The following is a 13,535-nucleotide window of genomic DNA, read 5'->3' on the forward strand; positions in this document are numbered from 1 at the left end:
TGCTATAGGCACAACCATGTGCTGCACCTCCCAGTTGACCCAATAAAAGCTAAACTTTTATTATTAAACAAAAGGAAATACAGGAAAGCTGAAAGTGCATAAACAAGGAGAAATGCTAGAGAGAAGGTCAGAGAAACAGAGCTCTTTAGTAATTAGTGCTAAATTACCTGAAGCGAAATCACATGTAGTATTGTCATGCTGATAGCCAGCACTACACTAATTTAACACTAGATTATTCTCTGATCATGATTTTTCCCCTTCCTGAGTTCTTGTAGCTTCTGTGTGCTGTTTTACTAATCTACACAAACCTTCCTCATCTCAGGGGGGAGCTGCTTTCCCGGGGTGTGCAGGTCAAAATATTTTGGAGACGAAAATTGTGTGTATTTCCATTTCAGGCCATTGTGCTCTCCAACATCCTGTTCTAGAGTGGCTTTTACTTCATGTGTGCACAAATAAAGCAATTTATAGGAGATCATTGAAACTGCACAGTTGGCTCCAGGGCAAAAAAATGAAGTGCAGTCTTATCCTATTTTATATCTAATGTCTCATTATTTACTTCCTGCTTTTCTGACTTTGTACTTCCCGATTCCTGGAGCACTCTGAGCTCCAGCTCAAGGGACAATTGGTGCATATCTATTAACTCTCACAGTGTATTGAACCAATGGGTCATCCCATGCTTGTTGTCTTCAATCTGCCTGTTGTAATATGTGCTTGGACTGCTGAAATGTTCTTTTCTGCTCACTTGGATAGGAGGAATGTGCACTTCCAGAACACCAACATTGCCCTTGGCAAGCAACCTCTTAGAGACCAACAAATGGTCCCTTTGTTTTAGGTTTGAGAATGCTCAGCAGATTGAATACAGTATCTACTGGTGTTTACTAATTTAAATAAGTTTAAAAGTGAAACTATGCCTGAAAAAGGAGGAATAGGGATGCCTGGGTGGCTCAGCAGTTGAGCACCTGCCCCTGGCTCAGGGCGTGATCCGCAGTCTCAGGACTGAGTCCCACATCGGGCTCCCTGCCTGGAGCCTGCTTCTCCCTCTGCCTACATCTCTGCCTTTCTCTCTGTGTGTCCTTCATGAATAAATAAACAAAATCTTTTTTTAAAAAAAGAAGAATAAATAGTGACTAAATGAAGACAAATAGTTATTCATAGGTAAAATAGGTCACTGGTTTGTGTCCCAGTTTGCAGACTGTTTTGGGGAAATGTCCAGCTCATCATACATGTCTGATTAGAGCTAAGGGAATCATACATTTTGTGTACATAGGTCCATCATCTTCATCCTCTTTGGGTGAGTCAAGAAGACAGAAAAACAGAAGAATAAGAGCAAGGAACTTTGTCCTATAGGTATTTATGATATGCCCACATTAACTGTCCAAATCTTAATGATAATGTCCCACTTGGGTCTTTGTCTCCATTCTTCTCCCTTTGCTTAGTCTTTTGAAGCTTTCATTGCTTATTTCCTCTTGAAGGCCCTCTTCCCTCCACTTTTCTCAGGGTGCTATCTTTCCCTAGGCAGTTAGAGAGTATCAAAGCTCTTGTGTGTTGAAAATTTTCCTTGCCTTTGGTGTGGATGAAATGTTCTAATCATTGTGTCTTCTATCTGATCCAGCTACTCCATATAGATGAGAAATTTCTAAGATTTGAAGTTAGAGAAAGAAGCAAGGAATGTATTTTTCACTTGGAATTGAAATGCGTGTGTGTGTGTGACATCTTCATGCATCACACTAAGTTTGTGGTTGCGTTTACACTCACAGACACATATGGGCAATTAACTATATGAAGAAAAATAAAAACTGGTGATATATTAGGGGTTAGATGACAGACAGGTAAAGGTGTGAAATTTCTTACTATATTAGATAGTCAAGGAAGATCTCACTGGTGATGTTGAATTTGATCTGAGATACAAATGACTGAAGGAGCAAACCATGTAAAGAAACATCTGAGAGAAGTGTCCACACAGAGGAAACCACTTATACCATGAGCCCCAATGCCATAAAGAGAGTGATGCATTCAAGCAATGATGAGAAGCAATGATGCTCCAGTGAGATGGAGCACAGTTAGTAACAGGATTGTCAGAGAGTAGGCTGAAGGAGCACGTAGAGACCAGATCATGGAAGATTTTGAGACTGTAATGGGGATTCTGATTTGTTTCAAGTCCAAGAACAGAGCCACCACTGAAACATATAAGCAGATTTGGAACATGCTCTGATTCGCAATTTAAAAATATCACTTCTGCAGCTATGTGAAGCAAGAAGAGAAGAAAGATTAGTTAGGAGGCTTGTCACAAAAGCCCATGTTGGCTTAGACTAGGATCACAGCTGTGAAGGAGAAAAGTTGTCACATAACAGACATTTTATGGGGAGAGCTTCCTGATGGAATGAATGGACAGAATGAGGAAAAGAGGAACAGCCTGCCTTCTGGATTTTTGAACAACTGGGCAAATGGTAGCATTTACTGAGACAGATAAGGCTGTGGGGGAGAGGCAATTCTAAGGTGTGAAGTTATGTGACTATTTTTGGTATGTCAGAGTAATGGTACCTGTTAGCCATTCAGACTGAGATCTCAAATAAGCCAGTTGGATGTGTGAGTTGGAAATTTGGATTATGGATAGAAATCCAGGCAAATCTGGGCATCATCAACAAATAAGTAATATGTATTTTAAATGCTGTGGTTGAAATTACATAAAAAAAATGAACAGATAAGAGAGAGGGCTGAAGAATAAACATCAACATTTAGAGATTGGATAGAGAATGAACCAGGTAAGAGACAAAGAAGGGACAGTCAGTCATGTCACTAGAAACCAGAAGTGTGGCTGTCACAGAAGTCTAAGGAGAAAAGCCATCAGTTATGCTGAGAAATATAACATGGCAGTTACTGGCCGCCCTAGCAAAACAGACTAATAGGTGGTGGGATCAAAAACCTAAATGCAGTGAGTCAGTCAAGAATGGAATGTGATAAGATGCAATCAGGAATTATAGATCATTCTTTTAAGATATTTGGCTGTATCAGGGAGGGGAAAAACCTTTTTTCTCCAACCTCTTAGGTTTGGTGATTGGGTCCTTGCAAACTGAACTGACATAGATTAACAGGATAAAAAGGTTTATCTCATATGCATATGGGGGATATGAAATATCCAAAATAAAATGAAAACCGTAGGCTTGGATACCATTTTAACAAAGTACAATACATTTACAGAGAAGTGATTAGACAAAGGAAAAGGATTGAACTTCTAAAAGTGGGAAATTGTGGGAAAGTGAATGTATGGAAACTAATGTAGGATAAAGATAATTCTAGTAAAGTTTACTTACCTGTACAGGCCCATCTCAGTGCTGACTTTCTGTCCTCTTCATGGCTATGAAACTCCCCTGGGATGGGAAGCCAGCATGGCTCAGTGGCTGAGCATCTGCTTTCCACCCAGGGTATGATTCCGGGTTCCTGGAATGGAGTCCCATATCGGGCTTCCTGTGGGGAGCTTGCTTCTCCCTCTGCTTATGTCTCTGCCTCTTTCTGTGTGTCTCTCATGAATAAATAAATAAAATCTAAAAAAAAAAAAAAAAGAAAGAAAAAATTCCCCGGGAGAGGGCATTTATGGTAGGCTTCATTGCTTAGAATTTTCTGCTCTTAGATAAGGGAAGTTCCAAGAAGGCTTACTTCTTATATGTTGGTTCCTAATTGCCTTTGCTCAAAATAATCCATATGTTAAAGTGACATATTTTGGGATGGCATATTGTGATCCCTTTCCAGCTGTGGTGAGAGACTGAGAAATGCGGCAGTGACTGTGAAGAGTCCTGGGGTGAAGGAAGGGCTTGCATATTTATTTGGAGATGAGTGGCACCACACCGCAATGGTGCACACTGTGCTTTACCACAACCAACAAAGAGAAAGTGAGCATGTAAAACAGGAGACTAACAGGATGTAATGTAGGAGCAAAACCCATGACAGTGTAAAAAGGTATGCTTTCCACTATGCAGTGAGGAATTATAGGCACGGAGATACTGAATCCCTCTTTGCAAAGGAGGAAGCAGATATAGAAGGCTTGGTGGATTCCATGGAAGGAAGATGACGTTCCCCTGTGGTTGCTTCAATTTTCTTGGTAGAAGGCAAGGTTATCACCTGAAAAGGAAAACATGTGGTGTTTACGATGAGAGGAAAAGTCATGAAATAGTTTGATTGGACCTCTGGGAGAGCAGCTGTACTATGAAATTGTACTGCAAAGTTGTCAAATAGTGACACAGTCCGGTAGGGATTGCCCCTTCCTTTAAAGAACAAGCTTCATCATTTTAAACAACACTTCCTCTCTTTTCCCAGCCCTTCCTTCACTACCACTCTGTGCCATTGCTCCAACCATACCATAACTTTCACACGGAGGCATAGAAAAAAAGAAGAGAGATTAAGTGAAAAATGTCAGGATCATTTGTACAATCTAAAATGCATGACACGATTATGTTTAAAAAGTTAGCAGAATAAAATCTTAATTAATGCCACTCTCCTCCAGTCCATGCCTTGGCCTTAAATTCTGATAAATTTGATATTCCATACACACTACGCATTTTCTAAATACATTCAGACAATTTGGTCAGCCCATTTTCTCCCCTTGGTCAACACCACCTTTAAATAACCCAGGACAATCACAGTAGGTCTATAAAACATATCTCTCATAGATCTATGTCAAAAAGAAATTTATTTCGTATTGACTTTATTCATCCACTACACCGTTCATTGACTGCTATATGCAATTCTGCTGCTTACCACTGGGGTCATAAAATTAGACAGTGTCTGCTTTCCAAAGTCCTCAATGACAAGAATATAGGCACTGACAGCACAGTGAGAGATTAGCTGTAATAATAACAGACCAACAGCTGTAGGGGATAGAGCCAGGGCACACAACCCAGCCTGCAGAGAAAGGGATGGCTCATCAGAGAAGGTGGGAGAATGTGACACTTGACTTAGGTTTGAATGATGAGTGCAGAGAGTCAGCCAGGTGGAGAAGTGGAAGATGGCTATTCTAGGCACGCAACTGAATGAGTCCTGGAAAACTCAGGAACATATGGGAGCATAGCAGGATGTGGGAATGCAACAAGCTCCATATGCCTTGAGTATATGGCGGTGGAGTGACAAGCAATGAGGCACGAGACTAGGTATGAAACATAATGCAGACGTCCTTCTGGAGCTCACCAAGGAGTCTGGAGTTGATTATCAACACCATTGGAAGCTGTTCAAGAGTGCTAAGCAAGAAATGTTTTAAAAGCATTAAGGATGTTAAGAGGAACGGATCTGTCAAATTTGCAGTTTTAGTGTGTGGTTACAGTAATCAAGAAAGGCTGTCCATCAGAGTAAAATTTTTATCTATTTACTTAGATTTTGAAAATGAGTACAGAATCTATCTATTGCAATTAGGGTTATATTCCATTTGAAGCTTTCTGAGGTCATTTCAGAAGAAAAGGAATGCACAAGGGAACCGCTGTGTTGAAATCATAGCCCAGATTTATCAGTTTAGGATGGCACTTAATGTGTCATACATGGATGAGCTAAGTAAGATGAAGCTAACATCGTTAGAAAATATTTGCATATTTTAAAACGCAGTTACAATAAAAATGTCTGAGGAAAATTGCTGGGTTTTTCCATTTTAAGTTTTCTAAGTGTGATCTAAAGCATCCCATGTAGTTTGGAGTTCCATTTCCCACACAATCACTGCATTAAAATGACTCTGCTTCATACTATAATTACCCGGTAATGCTTAATAAGTGTGATGTGCAATAAACCACTTTGTCCTTGGTGTAGCTGTTGCTACCATTAAATATAGCTTTTTCTATTTCACCTGAATTGTTTTCTATTACTGCCCACAACCACTCCTTATTCAGACACACAGATACACAGACACACAGACAATGCTGCCATTTTTCAATTTAGGCTAACCTTTGACCTACCATCTGAAGGAAATACCATTAGTAGCATTAGCAAGAGGTTGTAAAACCTTTGCCAATTTTCTGCTTAATAAAATTTACTCGTCTCTCCCTCTCTCTAAATGGACCCTCTGGTTTCATAGATAGCATTTTCTCTTGCAATAAGTTTATGGCACAGATGAACTTCCTTTTGTGGAAATCAGCTGTTATACCACTGTAGCAGTTTGCTGAGAAAAAAATAGAAGTTACTTTCAAGAGAATTTGGATAATAATTTTATTTTTTTGAAGACTTTATTTATTGAGAGAGAGAGAAGTGAGACAGAGATAGAGCACAAGTGGAGTGAAGGGCAGAGGGAGAAGCAGAGTCCTTGCTGAGCAGGGAGCCTGATGCAAGACTTGATCCCAGGACCCTGGGATCACAACCTGAGCTGGAGGCAGGTTGATTTCTGCTCAGGTTGACTGAGCCACCCAGGTGCCCCTGAATGATAATTCTAAAAAACAGCAAGAAGTAGCTCTCATACAATTTCTAGGAGGAGGATTTCTGTAACCCAATTTCTAGGAAAAATAGCTTCTATTGACCTGGTTATCCAATTACTCTGGATCTATCCTAGTCTTTGCATGTTAGTCAGGTTTCTGCAGCTTTGATATATAAATATGTCATCCTGTGACTAGTCAGAGCCCAGACCTGGTATAATAACAATAGAAAGACGAGAAAGGGGATGGTATTGAGTTCAGGAATCAAGGTTGAACCTGTTATGTGGGAACTTACAATGCTTACCTTTTGGGTTAATCAGTTCAGCTCTGTAAGCCTTACTTCAGTTACCTATAAAAAGCAGTGATACTATTCTGACTGCCTGAACTGCTTTTACTCACATTTCCAATGCCAAATATGTGGTTTTTTGTTTTTGTTTTTACCCCGTACCAATCAATTTTCCAACTCTCCAGATTACCAACTGGATGCCCTACAAATCAATTCAATTCAATGTCTACATTAACTACTCGGAGTTAAGGGAGACCCCACAGGTTAAGGGCTTATTCGCCAAAAATTGCCCCATTTCAGGAGTCCGTTGTCACCTATACTTCTGACCAATCAGCTATAAATTGAGGGTTTCCATGACCTTCTCTTCAGTTTTGATAATTGGCTAGAATGGATTTCAGGACTCAGGAAAATAGTTTGCTTACTATTACAAGTTTATTATAAAGGATGTAACTCGGGAACAGACAAAAGAAAGCGATGCATAGGGCAAGGTGTGAGGGGAGGGGCATGGAGCTTCCATGCCCTCTCTGGGTGTGCTATCATCGCAGCTCCTCAATGTGTTCACCAACCTAGAAGCTTTCCAAATTTTGTTTAAGTTTTATACAGCTCAATCCACAGCTCTCCTTCACCTAGGACGTTGTTAAGTGTGGCTAGAAATTCCAATCTTCTAATCACCTGGTCTTTCTGATGACTGATCCCATGCTGAATCTACCTAGAGGCCCTTCCCTAAGTCACTTCATTAGCATTAACTCAGATGTGATGAGAAAAGTAGGCTTAATAACAAAAGACACTCCTATTACCCAGGAAACACGAAGCATTTTTAGGAGCTCTGTGTCAGGAACAGGGGACAAAGACCAAATATATTTTCATATTATGCCACACTTCCACACAGGAGTATAGAGAGTATTAAATTGGCACTCTATTGAAGAGTGTTTTATAGCTTCTAAAATGACAGATGGTGCAAATATTTAGAATATTTTCAATAATGAACATGTATATATGCTACACTAGTGCAGCAGCTCTGCTACCTTATCAAGTTTACTGACTCTAATGAGCAGAAAGCTTTGGTTTTAATGGTTTTAATTGTTCTGACCTGACATTTATTTCTTTGACTGTCCCCTCATTATTTGGGAGAAAAAGTTCCCAAATATTATCCCTGATACTTGAACTTACTGATGTGCAAGGTAAATTATAATAGACAAATTAATACATTATTGCCAGATAAATAGTTATCAACGAACTCATCAATCAACAGCCTGCCAAAGACCAACCACTTTCATGACCTTGATATTGATACTAGTATGAAAATTAGTAAAAGGAAATCTCATTTGGAATGGAGTGGGGAGGCCAGCAGGGGGAGATCTCATGCACTGTCGTTCCTCATCAATTTTCAGACTGTATAGAGACTCACCTTGCAGAGAGATGAATACTACTTTATTGTACCTACTACTTTACTGTACTTCTAGAAGGAGGAAGACAGGCTTTCCTCCTCCCCAGCAACAGCCCAGTCAATGATACACTGTCACAACTCAACCAATGAGAAGCCATTTCCAACTTCCAGTTCACTCAGTGGACCATTTATAACAGATTTCCCAATGTCCCCCTTTCTTTATATAAGAGCAATCCTCTCCTTTATTCTTTGGACTTGGCTATGGTTTTGCCCTAGTTTGCTTGTCCTAGATTTCAATTCTCTGTTACTCAATAAACTCATTTTTTGCTGTTTTATTTGTAAGGTTAACTCTAGAGATTGATGATCCAATCATGGCAGGTGTTAATATGTTTGGTTATAAAGAATTAAAGATGTGAATAGTTCTGCACTTGAATCGCCATACCTCACATTTCAGGTTGATGGGGAAATACAGACAAACATTCAGACATCTTTTCAAGTCGTCAGCTATTTGAAACATTTGGAGTATTTTTATTGATATGATTTTTGTTTGTGGTGTAGTTTCTTTGGGTTCTCACATAAGATACATAGCATTACAGAAAACCAGTATAAAGTCATTTCCTTTCTGCCTTATTACAAAATTTCTAACACCTTTTTCTTTTTTCTTTTGGATGTTTTGTGTGTTTGTTAGTTTAAAAATCAACATTCTCCTCTAAGGAATATAAAGTTTTGTAGTACTTCCTGTAACAGCTGTTCTGAACTGAGAGACACATCTTTTTTAGCTATATATTTAAGAATCTTTTTTTTTTTTTAATTTGGGAATTACTTTTTATTTCTCCATTTTCTATTAGACCAATCAAGACCTTGATCTAAATATCATGAAGTGAGCACTGTTCATATTTGTCCATAATTTCCCATTGATTGCATTTCTGTGTAAGCTTGTAGTCACTAAATGTTACCAATGACCTCAGGTAACCACAGCAGCAAAGAATCCACATTCTGTCTTTCCTGATATTCCACGATGCCTTGATAATCATCACTAACTCATTTTCTCCCCTACTAGTCATGTTCCTCTTCCTCTTCTCTTGGCTCTTTACTAGGGAAAGTTGCATTTTCTTGATACATTTAAGTTTCTCATTTTAATTTTCCAGATATAAGTAGTAGTACACTCTGGAAGGTGACTGAGTGGACCACAGACCAGACTCCCTCCTAAGTCCTACAGGGATCTCTAGAAGAAATAGACACAGACTAGGAGTCAGAAACACAGAAAATACAAATTCTGATCTTGTTACTTTTACCAACCAACCAGCTGTGAGACTATGAGTGAGTCATTTATCCTGTGTGAGCTTGAGCCAACGAATGTTTAAAATGAAAGGTGGATCTTATGGGCTCTTCACACTATTCCCTCATAGGGGCTAAATGCCGAGGAAAATTATATGTTCCAGACAAGTGTTCAGTAAAGGCCTGCTGAGATTACTGGCCACTGTCTTTACTTGTCACACGAGGAATGCCTGAGTCAGAAAAGTCCACACAGTTAAGGGTCTGAGTATTAACCTTCTCATATAACTTGGCCTCAAGCTGTGCTGATTTCCATAGACTGACAATTGTTTAGATCAAGAATAACTGTTCTGTAATTCACAGCCTTGTCAACCTGGAAGAAATTCTATAAAAATATTTCAGCCAATTCTGCTTAAGTAGTTGTAGTAACTTGTAAACAGTTCCAACGAAGAACTGGATTCTCAGTGTTAAATCAGAGAAGGGCAGTATTTTGAAATAATAGAATCTTTAAATAAAGAAGCTACATTACATAGAAAATGGAACAATTTATTCATGGTAAAAGCAAATTTTGAGTTGGAAAATTCATTTATTCAAGGAATTTTCTGTTATTGCCAAATGTTGGATATACACCTGAAAGTTTTGTAGTAAAAAATATTTTTCTAATTTGGGATTGAGAATTCTTCCCTGAACGTCACATCCCTCCTTTCCACTTCTCGTCTCCAAAGACATATAGATTGAATGTAGGTTCTTTAGCTACAAAAATATTTAAAAGCCACAAACCTACTGAGACTCATTTTTTAAAGCTATTTCTGAAAAAAGCCATGTAGCAGAAAGTCTAAGAGGCCATATATCTTACATGTTGGTACATCTAGATAAGAAAATGGGGTTACTATGGATCCCGGCTGGAAATATTAAATCTGAGAACATAAGTACAAGTCTCTTTCATCAAAAGCAGAGGCGTTTTTCACTTAAAAATAACCAAATAATCAAAGACAATATTCAAATAGACAGAATCCATCCAGCCTCAATCTACACCAGCGGTTTTCAAGGAGCAGCAAATCTGCCCTTCAGGGGATATTTGGCACTAACTGGAGACATTTTCTTTGTTACAAGCAGGAGTGGAAGGTGCTACTAGAATCTAGTGGGTAGAGGTTAAACATTCTATAATTCATGGGGAATGATCTGTCAATAAGTCAATAGTGAAAATGCCAATAGTGATGTTGTTGAGAAACACTGTTCACATTGATCCTGATAGATGATAGACATCCAGATGCCTGGAAGGTGACTGAAAATTTGAGAGAATACCAGTGTTAAGATGTTAAAATCTGATGTGTCATGATGTGAACATCTGTACTAAGCTCAGAGATAATTTTTTTTCTCTTTACTCTTCTTTTTACCTTTTCCTGATTTATCATTCACCCATAATTCTTCTTGTGTTCCATACTGTCAAGGTTCAATAGCAAAAGCTAATCAGAGTGCCTCTTTTCCTTCCAGTCCTGAAACAATTCAGATGAAATCAATTATATGCCAAAGTTCCATTCTGAATATTTGGGCCAACTATTCTGTGTCTCTAAATTCTATTATTCTTATAATAGCTCTCAAAGTACAGACACTGCTAGTCACCCATCCTCTACAGGAATCTTACCACATTTATCTGGCATATCTATCTTCCTTGGTTACACACAATTTTTTTTTTTAAGCAAAAAACACATTAAGAAGCCAATTAACTCCAGATTAGTCAGAAGACAACTAACATAGGATTACAGGTTTACAATTCTGATATTGATATATATGTGTAATGGATTTGAACAATTAAGTTAATAAATACTAGCAAGTGAGAATCAGGTTTCTCATTGTTGGAGATTACAGTTAAGCAAGGGAGAAAAACTGAAATGAGTCAGTTGTTATAGGATTAGATTCAGATACATCAATATGAATTCATGTTTAATTTAATATTAAATTAATTAAATTAAATCTGTATTTTATATACAGATAGGGTTTTTTAAAAAACTATAGATATGTGTGCTTCCATGAGTTAGTGTCATACATATATTTTCTAGATCTGTCCATTGAGAGAGCCCAGAAGCAATGACACTGCAATAGAAATGAGCACACCCAGTGCCTAGAACTTGGCTTCAAATGTCATTCTTCAATAAAAGGAATCAGGACTCCTTGGAGAAACAGCTGATTCTAGGGCTGGAGAAGGGAATATACAAGATAAACTTGGGTATCTTTGTAGTTCCAGGAAGTAAGAAAGTGTTCAAAAACAAAATAATGGGAGCATGTAAAAGTGACACAAGAGCCAAACTGAAGAAGTTTACAATGATCAAAACTAGAACACTTTAAACAACAAAATAAAGAAGTGCTGGATTATAATACAAAGTATAAAAGAAAAATCCATGTGTGCTACTCTTAATAAATTGCTTCCAAACAGTAGAGGGATATGGGTGTGTGTGTGGAGGGAGGGTGACTTTACAGTAGAGAAACCTAGAAAACACTACCTCAGCCATATAATCACGATTTGATTCATCAGTGAACAGTCATGTCAATAGCATGTACATTTAACATGATGGTGTGAGAACAGAGCTTCATCTCTGTGATCATTCTCCCATTTCTTTCAGGGTTATTCAGTGAAGGCAGTTTTTGAAACTGAAAAACATTAAAACTGACTCTACAAGCTAATAAGTAGGAGAGTGAGTCAGTAAACTCTATAGCACCATGTAGTAGTAAAGAAAAAACAATAAAAAAGAAGAAAGGACAAAAAGAATGAGTTAGATATCCATGAACTGATACAGAATGATTTCTGGATTATATTTTTTTAAAAGATTTTATTTATTTACTCATGAGAGACACACACAGAGAGAGGCAGAGACACAGGCAGAGGGAGAAGCAGGCTCCATGTAGGGAGCCCAATGTGGGACTGGATCCTGGTACTCCAGGACTACGCCCTGAGCCAAAGGCAGATGGGCTTAACCACTAAACCACCCAGGTGTCCCTGGATTATAATTTTTAAAGGAAAAAAAAAAACATACCATAGATACCAAGATGCCAAGGGCATCTATGGTATATTACCTTTCATGCAATAGTTTTTTTTTAAATAATAAATTTATTTTTTTTTGGTGTTCAATTTACCAATATACAGAATAATATCCAGTGCTCATCCCATCAAGTGCCCCCCTCAGTGCCCATCACCCATTCACCCCCACCCCCCACCCTCCTCCCTCATGCAATAGTTAAGGCAATATAAGGACATATACATTTATCTGTTCATTTATGCAAAAGAAACTGTAGGAAGAAAAAACCTGAAATGAATGCAATTAGTTACTAATGAACGGTACTGGGTTCTTGGGTATACATATGGTGGAAAAAATGAATCCTGACTGGACATCCACATGCAAAAACATGACTCTAAACACAGGCCTTCCACCTGTCACAGAAAGTAATTCAAAATAGATTATCAATTTAAACTATAATAAAACTACTAGAGGATAACATAAGAGGAAATACAGGTGACCTTGGACTTGATATTGACTTTTAATATATAAGACCAAAAGCATAATCCATGAAAGAAATGAAAGGATAAATTGGACTTTATCAAGATGAAAAAACTTCTACTATGCAGAAAACACTACTCAGTGAATGAAATGACAAGCTACAGATTGGGTAAAAATCTCTGCAAAACAACAGTCTTATAAAGGACAAGGATATGAAATATAAAAAATAACACTTAGAACTCAACAATGTTCAATATGAATGTTGAAAAATATATAATCAAAAATTTTAAATATGTGAAGATACATCTCATCAGAGAAGATATCTAGAAGGCAAAGAAACATATGTAAAAATGTCCAACAACATATGTCATAAAGAAATCATGATTTAAAACAATGAGATATCTCTACACATCTATTAGAATGGCTAAAATCTAAAATGTTGACAACATCAAATGCTGGTGAGGATGTGGAGCAACAGGAACTTTCATTTATTCATTGCTGATGGACATGCAAAATGGTACAGACACTTTAGAAGACATTTTTTAAACAAAACTAAGCATACTCTTACCATATGATCAGCAGTTGCACTGATTTGTACTTATTAAAGAAGTAGAGAACTCCCTACAAAAACCTGCACAGAAATGTTTATAACAGCTTTATCCATAATGGCCAAATTTGGAAGCAACCAAGATGTTCTTCAATAGTGGATGGAT

This window comes from Canis lupus, chromosome 10 (assembly GCF_003254725.2).
Source record: "Canis lupus dingo isolate Sandy chromosome 10, ASM325472v2, whole genome shotgun sequence".
Classification (NCBI taxonomy): Eukaryota; Metazoa; Chordata; class Mammalia; order Carnivora; family Canidae; genus Canis; species Canis lupus.